We start from the raw sequence: 13,064 nt of genomic DNA on the forward strand, positions 1-13,064 counted from the left end.
GGCGCTCCAGGCCTTCCTCGTTTTCCCCCATTACCTGCACCTGTTCCCTATTTCCGTCCCCCCCCCTTAAACGCCAGACGCAGACTTTACTCCTCGTTCCTCATTGAATCGCGCTTCGTGAGAACTCGGGGGTCCTGCTGCGTCTGGCTCCATTATGCTTTTAACCTTCGGTTCCTGATTCCCCGCCCCGCCGGTTCTGACTCGGTCCATGGTTTTATTTCCTGGATGGATCCTCTGGCTTTAGACACTACCTTCTGTCTTGGATGACCCGTTTGGATTTACTCATGGATAGTTCGCCCCGGATTCACTCTCCCTGGACACCTGCACCCCTTGGACACGCCCCCTGTCTCCAGAACCTCTCCTGCATGACTTCTTCTCCAGTGTTTCTTCACAAATCCGGATTGTGTCGTCTGCACAGGGCTCGGAAAGAACTGTTCGTTACCACGTCTTCTTCGTTTCATGTTATATATTCCGTAGTAGCAGGAAGACTGCAGTGTGGAGTAACTGGTACTCATTAGGGCTTGGAACACAGAACTGGAAAGTTGTAGAGTTAAAGCACAGGTTGGGCCACTGTTGTTAAACATCATCTCTGGTTTATCAGATTAAGTCATTTTAAAAAGTGGTCACTTAGGGCCTAATTTGGCTATGCTTTTTTTCACTACCAATTAATATTTTACCTGGAAAGGTGTTAACTAAGCTTGGATACAAAGTCAAAACTACAAGGAAAGGTTTACTCTGTGCTGTCCTGCCTGCTTCAGGTGTGAGGGAGAGTATGGTGGTGGGAGTTGGTTCCCACTTCTATTACATTAGAATTGTATAAATGTTTTTTTTTGTTTGTTTATGATACATGAGGATTTCAAAGAGGGTTCATTTTTAATAAAATATCTGTTCTAATGCAAACCACTGGTGGGATCTGAATACACTTGTCAGTTGAGTGAATTGATCCAAGGCCACAGTATTGACTTCAACACAATGGCTAGGCAGGTCTTACAACATTTTGCATGAAGAGACGCCTCCTGCCCTCAGCTCCATAGAGGGTGTCCTCTGGTTAATGCTTCACTATTAAATCTGAAAAAACCCAGAGTGCTGACTTTGCCAGGGCCTCTGAGAATTTTGAACACTTACTGTACATCTGGTCCCCTAGCAATCTTCTCTATTAAGGACTTGAAAGACTCAGTACCTTCAGCCCATTAGTGCAGACTATCTGGCTCCTGTCCACTGGAGTGATTCCAGAACAGCAATATCGTTTTTTAGAACGTGGTAACCAGAATTGTATACAGTATTCTATATTATTCCTGCAAGGCTACACTTTTTTTCACTTGGACTGACTGAAGATCTACAGTATATGGCTTTCCAGTTCCTCTGTTTTGCCTGGGGTCTGTGCTATCATTGTGAACCTTGAATCAATAGAGATGAATGGAAACAAAGACTAGTGATCAGAAATGTAGCTTAGAGCTCTTGGCAAATTATGTTTATAAAATAAGTTTGTTTTTTCTCTAGATGATGCAACTATGATTGACATAAAGCAAATTACAATTTTCCTAATGCCCAAAACTGTATGCACTACACCCTGCAGATAAAACTACCATAAGCAACAAAAAGCTAAAATTTCTCCTGCCACCCAGTGCTGTGTCAAAAACATACAGAGAATGAAGTATTTAGGGATGGATGTATAAATGTACATATTCATACTGCATGTGTGAGAGTGTACGTGATAGATTTCGCAACCTTTCCTGCGCAGTATAATTCCTTTAAATTTCATCATAGGGGCTACAATCAGGTGGCATAGTGAAAAATCAATGGAGCAGTCTAGCATCTGTCTCTGAAGCCCCCCAGTCGTCAGATTTCTAACGTTCCTCAAACTAAAAGCTCTGAGTGTAAAATAATCAAAACTACTGATAAAAGCTCTTGGAAATTCAACTTCTTCAATAATCAATAATCAGGATAAAAATGTGGTAATGACATGAGCATCCGATGTGGTCCCGAGTAGGATTAGGGTTATGAGAACCGTTAAATGCTGACTGGAGTTGTACCTCTAGTTGTTATTTAAATGACACGAATAAGAGTGTTTACCCATTAGAAAAAAAAGGTTTTCTTAAAACTTTTCATCTGACTCAATTTTGGGGTACAACTACTGAAAGGTGCAATATTCAATGTGGGCAGCCAAAGGTCTCCGAAAAATAAAAGTGAAGATAGGAGACCATTCTCCTCATAAAAGACTCATCCTAAAGATAAATTGGGCCCCAAAATCCAGAACTGAGCATTAAAAATCCCTAAGTAGTGTGGGAATGTTAACTCTAATCCTAGCTGGGGTTTTAATGGAGCACTCCCACATCTGTCTCTGAAGCCCTCCAGCCTTTAGATTTCAAATGTTCTTCAAACCAAAAAAGAACCAGTTACAAGAACCATTACATTTTGACTGCAGTTGTGCTTTTAGTTGCTATTCAAATGACAAAATTGAGCTTCAGTGTTTCCACAACCACAGCAGAACCAAGCATCCATTTGTCTTTCCTAAAACCGCTAGTGATGTCTTCATACAAAATCTTCATATCTTCTAGTGATTTTGCAGGGTTTCATAAAGATAAAATATGCAAACAAATTTTCAATGGAAAGGTTGCAGGAGTACAGTAACAATTATTTTTTGTGTGACGTAATTAAGCATTATGTAACAATATGAAATGATGTCACTGTGTGTGTACTCTGGTTAAGCAATCGCTCTTTCAGTTATCTTTGGAGCCTGTTTTTCCAGTGCAGCTGGGATGTAGGGAAACTGACTAACAAGACAGCTGTGAGAAAGCATTGTGAGAATTTGGCACTGAGCTTTGAAACTCCATTAGCCTATAAGACTCGGATCAGGCATATTACCAGGTTTCAACTGCCAGACTTTGAGCCAGAGTGCAGAAAATGAGTTATGGTTGCAGTATTTAATGGAAAACTATTCTATTTATAGCTCTATTTTGAGAAGACAGTGTGGATTTCTAAGTTTGAGATGACTCCTGCTTGTGACATGTATAGAAAGCAAAATTATATGTCTTGAGGTACAAAGATAATGTTAATAATAATAATGTTCTTAACTGGCACAGTCCTACTGTTGAGAAGACTGGAGGTACTCCATTTTAGCAGTCTATTAAGACATTGCTTGTAGATCTGGCTGTTCATATCAACAACAGAGAAACCTGACAAATGTCACTTGAGCCACATTATGCATTATGTTATCTTTATATTCTATGATAACCACTGCTCCCTTTAACTGTAATTTACAAAAAGAAAGCACCTTTGATTTAAAAAACTAGGAGACCCCAACCTCCAAAAGCAACTTGGAAAATGTATAATAACATTGGGAAATACTCTATACAGAGTGAAGTCTATTACAGAGTATTTGGTCACTAGTGAACAGAAATGATTTCTGGTGGCAAGTGGACCAGGTAATACATGTATTTAAGATAAACTGGTAAATCTGTTGCAGTAGTTCTCACTGAAAAAAACTGTTATTTGCTGAGGTTATGAAGGGTTATCAGGCACTGTAAAAGGAAAGACACATGACTGTTCTTTCCTTGGGTGTGATCATTCACAACAGCATAGTGGAAAATATGAGAGGAAAATGTTTTTCAGCCTCTTTTTTAGAGTAACATTGAGCACACAGATTCCAGAGACGAAGGAAGTACTGTTCAGGAAGAAGCACCAGCTACAGATGGCTTTAAAGATGGCTTTTTGGTCAGCCGTGTTTAATATCAATCTGTCTTTTATTTGCTATATATCGCCCTTCACAACAGTTTGCCACAGAGCAAACTGACCATGTTGACCACATGAACACAGAAGAGAGGAAAGAAAACCCCAGTGAGACAAATGAAACCTCTAGGGGTCCCACTCCCAATAGCTACCTCCCAACCAGGAAGTGAGTTAAAGGAACATTCACTATGATAAACTATGCACAAGCAGCTGACCTAGACGTGTTCTCAAACTGTTCCATTTCCTAATATTCAGGGGTAAAAATATAAAGAAGGAAATGTTCTCATGAGAGCACATTTCCAATTCATTAACAATAGGACTATAGAACGATACACTGTTACATCATTGTTTGCCTGATTAAAAATTTGCCTAAAGAAGATAGATTATAGAAAAAGATTTTTTTATCCTCCTAATTTTCAGTTTGAAGAACATTTCAAATCTGATGCTTGCAGGGCCTCAACAAGAGATAGAGGAGCTGCTCAGCTGAAACCCCAGCTAGGGTTAGGGTTAGCATTTCCACACTGCTTAAAGATTTGTTATGCTCTGTTTTCAGTTTTGGGGCCCAATTCATCTTTAGGATGAGTGATAATTTTCTCCTATCTACACTTTTATTTTTCGGAGACTTTTGGCTGCCTGCATTGTATATTACACCTTTCAGGAACTGCATCCCAAAAGTGATTCAGTCGAAAAGTTTTGGGAAAACCTGTTCTAATGGGTAAATATTCTTAATTTTGTCATTTAAATGCCTACTCTAAGGACAGCTGCAGGCAATACTAAATGGTTCTTGTAGCTCTTACCCTTCACAGGCCCAACGTGAATCCTCATGTCATTCACACTATGACATCATTTATTGCCTGATTGAAAAGTTGCCTAAAGAAGATAGAATATTGAATAAGATCATTTTCCAAGACCATTTAGCAATGATTTTGATCGTTTTACACTCCTAGTTTTCGGTTTGAGGAACGTTTCAAATCTGATGCGTGCTCAGCCCCAGAAAGAGATTGAGGAACTGAAACCCCAGCTAGGGTTAGGAGTAGCATTCCCACACTACTTAGAGATTTTTTATGCTCTGTTTTGGGTTGTGTGGCTCAATTTATCTTTAGGACGAGTGATAATTCTCTCCTATCTTCACTTTTATTTTTGAGAGACTGTTATCTGGATGTATTGTGTGATATGTTATAATTCTTCACCCTTCTTAAATTGTTTTTTTTCCACACACCCAAAAACAAAAGTCAGAGAAAGAACAACATTTGTATGTACAAATTATAGTTTGGTTTTGCTGCCGTCAGATAACACTGTACAGATTATTGATAAAGATCTTGAATTAAAGGTCCTTTTTAAATCTGTGGTGACTATAACCTAGAATCCTGTTACCATGTAATAGAAATACATGTAATAGAAGTCAAATGTACTGGCCTATAATTACTTAGTTCTGTTTTCACACTCTGTTTATGAATGGCTCACAACTGACATCTCTCCTTTCTTTAAATAGATTGCCAGAACTTGTGGAATACCCGGATATTTATTTATTTTATGTGCTTTTAGTACCTGTAACACTTCTGCCTCATCCACAATATTTAATAAAAAGCCTGTCTTTCATCATCCTGAAGCCTGACATTGACTTCATCCATGGTTAACACGAGTGACATAATCATTTAACACATCAGCCGTTTCAATGTTATTGTCGAAGGTTTTTGCATTTTTTATCTCAGGAACACTTTACTTCATCCTTTACTGTTCCTCTGTCTTTTTTCCTTCACTGATTTATTAAGCTATTTGGACCACGGTTTTCTAGTGTTTGATTTACTTACTCTTGGGGTGAAAATGTTTTGTTCTCCGAGCAGAAGCTCTTTCACCATGCGGCCTTCCATTCTCTACTGATTCTGTGTTTCTCCTGTCCCGTTGTCTTAAACTCTGCCTAGTGCCTTCATGATCTGTTCTCCGAAACTGTAAACCTTTTTAACCTTTTCCATTCATACTACAAGCCCATTTCCTTTTTCTTTTTTGTTCTATTACTCCAATTGAAGTGTCAGTGTGCCATGAACTGTGGTGTGTGTTAACCTTACATGTTATAGGACTGTAGAGACGTCTTTAAACCAGTTCCATGGTGCAAACGGACCGATCTCAGTTTCCCAAAGGATGCTTAAGATTCCACTGTACTGCACTGCTGCACATTGGTTATCTGTTTCCATTTTCAAAAACAAAGATCCACATTTTCAAGTGTATTAAATGTAAATTCTCATTGAATTCCTGTCAGGGATGTGAAACACTCGCTCCTCCATCAGGGGCTGCTGCTCATGGAATCTCTCTCTCCAGGATGTGTCTCTCACATTGGGTTGTTAGCCAAGGAATATTGTCAGAGGCTGAGGCTGAAGCACAGTAATCTACCATCCATTCTCCTGCATTGGGAGGCAGAAGAGTCACTTTAATTGGTCTCTCTGAGATGGAAAAAGAGCTAAAGGTACAACATTAAGCTGTGCACACTATATTCCTTAAAAATACAGTAGCTAATGAGCAGGTTGACAGTTATCCCTCTAAGAATGGATCCTTTGGCCTTGACAGAAATCCACTGGCTAGCTCTGACATGGCTTTCTTGAAAAGCAAGGGGTAAAGGGGACTTAATGCAACTGGTATAAGAGTGACATTTGTATTTGGAAAACTCTAAATTAGAGCTACAGCTAAGTTACAACATAGTGCATGAATGACAAGATTGTATTTAATTTAAAAGCTATATTTCCAGCAGAGTGAGACAGATTTATGAGCTGGAGCCCACTAGAGAAGCATCTCTTAGACACAGCAGAATTCACCCGCGAGAGGAGATACAGACATGCAGAGCACAGCAAGACTTAAAAAGCTGGTCCCGAAGACAAGGTGTTTGTACACCCCATTCGCCTTTACCTTCCTCAGCTGTTTGGAGTTCATGAAGTGTGGAGCAGATGGTCTCTTTGTGTCTTTTAAGTCAACTTTTTATGTATCAGTAAACATGCCAAATTCACGGACAGTCATGAAACAAACATTACAGTGTTGAAAAAAAGATTTTTTAACCTGGCTCTGTAAACATCTGTTTTCATTGTCAAACATTAGATATGCTGCCAGTGAGATTATCAGTTTTTTTCACCGTGGATGGGCATAAAACTCAAATTCCACTGAACCTGTGTCTGCAACACAAGCCCAGAAACATCTTAATCCCTGTTTCATGTCATATTGAAATGATTCTGCTTGTTAGAGGCTAATGTTTTTCCATCAGGACTTTGCATTGCATTATTCGGGATCTGTTATCTGACAACATGACAGTGCCTCATTCACAAACCTCTGACTCTGTGACATTTATCTTGGTATACTGTATTCCCCCTCTTTGAACCTGAGTAAATACTGAGGAAATTCCATTGTGAGCACCAGCTGCAGATATCTCACTATGTTAAGAAATTCTGACCAGTTCACCTTTCTTTGGTGAGTACGTGCCACAGAAGCTGAGTGCAGGGTCTAAAAATGTACATTTAAAAGGGTAATTATCCCTTCTAATACAGAAATCTGTCTAAAAGCATGAAAACGCTGTTAGGCTGAAAGAAGAAATGACCTTATTAATGCTGATCAGGATGAAAACAGTGGTAATATGGTCAGGATTAATTGGATTATTGAAGCCTATTTGACCTAACCGTGCTTGAAAAGATAACATCTTCAAAAGGTTCAGTGTTTGGTTGAGCTGTGAATTTATTCATCAAGAGATTTTGGAAGGACTTAAGATAAGATAAGATCCCTTTATTAGCCATATACAATTTCTTGCATTAGGAATTTGTCTTTTCACATACCCCAGCTTGCTCTCCATGAGACACACAGGCATAGAGAGAAGCTTGGGGTCAGAGAGCAGGGTCAGCCATTTATACAGCTACCCTGGAGCAGCTGGGGTTAAGGGCCTTGCTCAGGGGCCCAACAGAGTAAGATTCCTCTGCCAGCTGCAGGATTTGAAACCACAACCTTCCAGTCACAAAGCCACCACTCCACCCCTCAGAACACTTTGTAAGCTTTTATGCCATCATACCTGTTTTATACTGTTTGAAACTGGACCTGTACTGTGAGGATCATCTCATGACATGATATTAAAAAGTAAGATTATTTATGCAGTGAATGCTTGCCTTATCCCTGTTTCCTTAGAGACATTCTTTCATTACAGCTAGTCAGATATAAATGGAACATGAAATTAAATTATTTTGTGTTGATCAGATGGAAAATTGTAATTTCTCCAATCTCTTGCACACAGCTTTGAAAGAAAATAAGGCTCTTAACTGTTAATACTGCAGTATCAATGTCTTAAACACTTCCCTCTGTCTCATAGCACTGTGGCCTGGATAGACATACACTCTCCCATTTTCTTCTGCCTTTAAAAACAGGATTCAGTGTGCTTCTCATTTAGTTTTTTTATTAATCTTATTTTTTACCTGTGTGAAAGCATAGCTATTATCATCAGAGAGTCCATATTAATTTTGTGTGTGTTAAGAACAGGGTAATATTAGAACACATGCATAATTTGCTACACCTAAAACACCAACCCCACACAAGTCCAATGAAAAGGAAAATAAAGGTTCTGATTCCATATTTATATATATCTACTGAAATCATGTTCTGTATTGGTCAGAGTAATTAGTAGATACATCTAGAAAGGATGTGGTCAAGGCACTTGAGAAAAATTATGGCAATCAATAGCAGACACAATAAAAATGTGATGGAAATTTCAGCAGCAGTGTAATTTAAAACAGCTCTAAGCCTCTCAAAATCCTCCACAGAGAAGTCTTGAGCAAAGCCACATCTCCTTATAGATCTCACTTTCATCAGCATCCTCTCAGCCTGGATGAAAAAGTGAAAAATGGAAATCTGATCTATGAACAGGTCAAAGAAGAAGTGGCCATTTTAAGGTAGAAAAAAAATACACTTTCCAATAAGCAGTATAAATGAAAGCGAGAACAAATGTATTTTAGAGAGCACAAGGAAGTAATTATTTTAGATGCTGCTAAGAGAGAGATTTAATTCATAAGAACTTTAAGAACAACACATTTCCACAAATATACCTGTGTAGCTTGAACAGTTGGGGATGTCAGATCAAAGAAGCAAACTCTTCTCATGGGGTACTCTGCCTAAGGCACTTCAGAGATCTTTGTACTTTGGACTTCATAAAAGAAGCATATAGTACTGTATACTGTACTGTTCATTCAGTACGTCTGGTGAATATTGTTGGACATAAATGAAGCTCACAAGGTACTAGGCACATAAGGCATTATTTGCAATCCTGTTGGTAACATCTTCTCATGACTAAGAAGACACTGAGGACTGGAGCTTGCCTGTGGCTGTGTGCATATTCCATCCATCAGGTGAAGTCAAGTGCGCTGTGCAGCCAGGATCAGCTGTCAGGACAAAAGTGTTGCTGCTAAGCTCCTGTCAGCTCCTGTTCCTACATTTATATGCCAATACTCATGGGCAGAGCTACCGGATGGTTGATATTATTTGGCCGAGTAGTATTTCCTGAAGGCTGGGCTTCCTGCTGCTACTGAGATATGAAATCTTTAAAGGACTATGGGCCTCCCACTATGCCCTCTACGTGGCTGGAGTGGAGATCATTGTTAATTTGCTTGCTGAGACTCAGAAAACCTGTGATCTGCGGTGTGTAACAGCTTCATGCCCAAGTAACATAAACGGTTTTCAATTAATTTCACCACTAGTTTCTATAGTGTCTGTATTTTATGAACAGCGGGGCACAGAATTGTTTTAAACCTTCAAGCTTTAGGTTTTTTCATCTTGACAGTTTTTTTTCGGTAAAACGGCTCAAGTACAAATCTAAACCTTGATTCTCCCCCCCAGAAATAAAACTGTACTCCTCTTTCAGATTTTTCATTTCTAAACAGAGAGCGTTTGGTTAAGTAAGAGCCTTTCATCTATTACCTTATGTTTGTGTCTCCATGGAAACCTGGATGCTTGCTTTTTCTTTAGTCTTCAGGGCTTTCAGCTAACGGAACTGTCTGCATGTGTGCAAAACGTAAAAAAAAGAACAACGTAAAAAGTAACAATACTGTACATAATCAAATGGGTTTACTCCTCTTAGAAGCTTACTGTTTTACAGACTGTGAAATACCATTGTACAAAAGTTTCTGTGACATTTAGAGAATTCTGAACTCTTGTGACTGTACAGTATATTGGATTTCATTACACATCTATTTTGTTGAAAGGCAGACCGAATGAGCAGTGAATTAATCCCAGAACCCAGCTTCATGGATTCTGGTTCCAAGTCACAGGCTTTATCTTCTCAAGATGTCTTCAGAAAACAATGGGCAAATAACTAGCTTGTCATTTTAGTTGTTTTACAACTAAATAACATGAGAAATGTTTCAATACCAGAGGAGGCCATTCAGCCTGTGTTCTGGTAGTTTAGCAAAATATTAAAGGAATTTAATATTTTGTCCAGCTATTTCTTCACGAGAAGCCTGTTCCAGATACCCACAATGCTCTTTGTTTCCTGTTTTCCATCCAAAATAAACTGCCTTTTAATTTCCAGTTTTGATCCCCTGTCCTTGTTTCACTTCTGAGTGTGAAACAGTCCCCTTCGTTGAACTTAGCTACACACTGTAGTGTTTTATATACTCAAGATAAATCTCCTTTGTTCTAGACTGAAGAGATTAAGCTTCCTTGAACCATCTATATAAATGGCAGTTACAAATAGAGGAAATCTTTCTTGTTGCTTTTTTTTATTTCTTTCAACCAAACCAAAACTGAACACAATTTTCTAAATGAGATTCTAGTAGTTCTTTCTTTAAATGTAGCTTGCCTTGGATTTAATTTCCACACTTTTTTCTATATACCCAAACATTGTTTCTTGTTTACTGTTTCACCACATTATATAAAATTGGACCTAGAACAAAATACGTGAACACCTAGATCCCATTCACCAGAGGGTATTCAGTGAATTTTTGTGGAAAACATCAGACTTCACAGATTTACTATATTTCTCCTCAATTTCCAAGAGAGCTGTGCCCTGACTTTCCAATAAATCTTTGCTCTTTAACAGATAATGATTGCTTTCGTACTGCTCATCTCAGATAGTAGGCAGATCTGCAAGTAAGTGAATGTTTGTTTCAAACTTTGCTCCTTGTTTGTCTTTCTGCAAAGGTACAGGGTAACTTATTCTCCACACATAATGCAGCAGAAACGTCTTCATTATGAAGCAGCATTGTGAACTTTACTCCAGACTTTACTTGTATTTTGGATTGTTTACTTTGTGGTGATAGCCACTTCGGGTTATTGATTAGATTCTGAAATCAGAATAACTCCTTGAGTTTGGATTCCCTCTAAACACCTGACCAGATAAGCATGAAATCTGAATGCTTGAATTTTGACTTGTGTGCGTGGCTATACATGCACAAGAGACTCAGCCCAAATCATTTGACATACTCTGTAATAAATCAGTTCCTTTTCAACTAACATTGAATGGCAGATTCAGGGGAAACTGTTTATCCATGATTGTTGCTTTTAATTTCGTTTGGAAAGGCAGAAGAAGAGCAATCTTAAAGCATGGCTTTCGTTCTTGACTCAGTATTCACGGTTGCTAATGGTTTTTACAGAACTACTGTTTCTTCTTTCTGTATCGCAGACAGGTGCCCCACCTAAGTTGAGTGCATGCTGCCCTCTCGTGGTTCACAGGCGAATAGCATTCGTTACATTCACAAATAGGAAGTTAAGGACATCTCTTTTGTACTGGTTTTTCACGCCATAGGATTCACATCATTACTAGCTATTTTCATTTCAGAACACAGCATCACATAAGAACAATTCCTCTGGTCTCAGTGCTCAATTAAGAGGGTGTGGTTTATTAGCCTTTAACAATGCGGTGCTGTTGTTACTACTGTTGTTGCTGTCTCTTTTTATAAGGGATTCGCTACCCTTTGTAGAAAAGCAAATACTCAGAAACCAGAAGGAGCTACTAAGATCCAAGCCTTGCGAACAATTTGCAGGTCAATTTGCAATAGATATACTGATCCCAACAGAGCTAAGCAAGGCTGAGCCTGGTCACTGGTACTGGAACTGACCAACCAGAAAAAACAGGTTGCAGGCACCATTAGGTGTGGCTCTTCGATCAGAACTTCCCACCAGTGCCCCAAGTGTAGCAACTCGGAACACAATGATATAGAAGGTGCCATCCTTTGTTTATAATCTTAAACTCCAACATTGACTTTTTAGGCATTAATATGCCATTGGACTGTTGTAAGAGTAGAGGTGTTATCCTGGTCTCCTTGCTGAGTTTCCTCTGGGCTCACAGACTGTATCCATAAACTAGCCCTGAATTCAGAAAGTTAAGCTATCTCTCACATCTCCTCCTGATCGCAGTACTGTGGCTGCTGGTGCCTACTGCTCATCATCCCAGAGTTTACTGCACTCCAGTGGTGGACGAAGAGGTTCCCCTCCTATGCATATAAAGTGCTTTGGGATGTGTGCTATAAATGCAAGGAATTAATAGCTCTTGATCTTTTCCAATACAGGAGGTACAATAAACGGCCTGTAGAAATTCACATGTATAGGCATACTGTTTAAAAATGTGTATATTAGAAGTGCACATTGCACATTCGTACAGTATGTTTGAAGTTTCACATCCCCCTTCTTTGATTTCATCCGTATTCACACAGCTGTCAGGAGTGCTCAGACATGCTTTCTCAAAGACTTAAAGCCACAAAAGCATCCGCGACAGCAACAGCCTAAATGAAAGAATCAGTGAGGTTTTAGCATTGATGAAAAACTTCCTTCTTGATTAAAGTTCAACCAAAAAAGATGAACTATTTGAAACTTTCATATGGAACTTCATGTCTACCTGGATTTCTTAGGAAAAGAGAAAAAAAAGCATCCTAAAAACTACCTACAACCGAGTTTGATTTGACAGGCTCTGTAGGAACGAGGCCATATGATGAAGATTCATTCCTCAAATGCGTTCCTAAAACTACACCCATTTACTTAACTATTTCTGAAGAGGGAATTTCAATTACTGCTATTTTAAGAAAATGTTGTAAAACAGTACAGAGGGCTCTGTGTAAAGTCTGGAAATTCTTTGAAAATGTGACTTGTGATTAATGTTCAACTACATTTCAGCTGGGCACAAATGAGTCTGCTTTTCCCTCAAATCCTAAATTTAGGCAGGCTGGAACAGAAGAGCACGTCAACTTACTTAGCTGAAATTTTCACAAAGCCTCTATTTATGATGCAATGTGACACTTCGCCCAACAGATCGCTCTTACCATAAATTGTAAGTGCGTGACTACATTGGTTAGTGTGTGACAGATAGCCACATTGACCCCATGGTGTTT

Source organism: Lepisosteus oculatus, chromosome 8 (assembly GCF_040954835.1).
Source record: "Lepisosteus oculatus isolate fLepOcu1 chromosome 8, fLepOcu1.hap2, whole genome shotgun sequence".
NCBI classification, from domain to species: domain Eukaryota; kingdom Metazoa; phylum Chordata; class Actinopteri; order Semionotiformes; family Lepisosteidae; genus Lepisosteus; species Lepisosteus oculatus.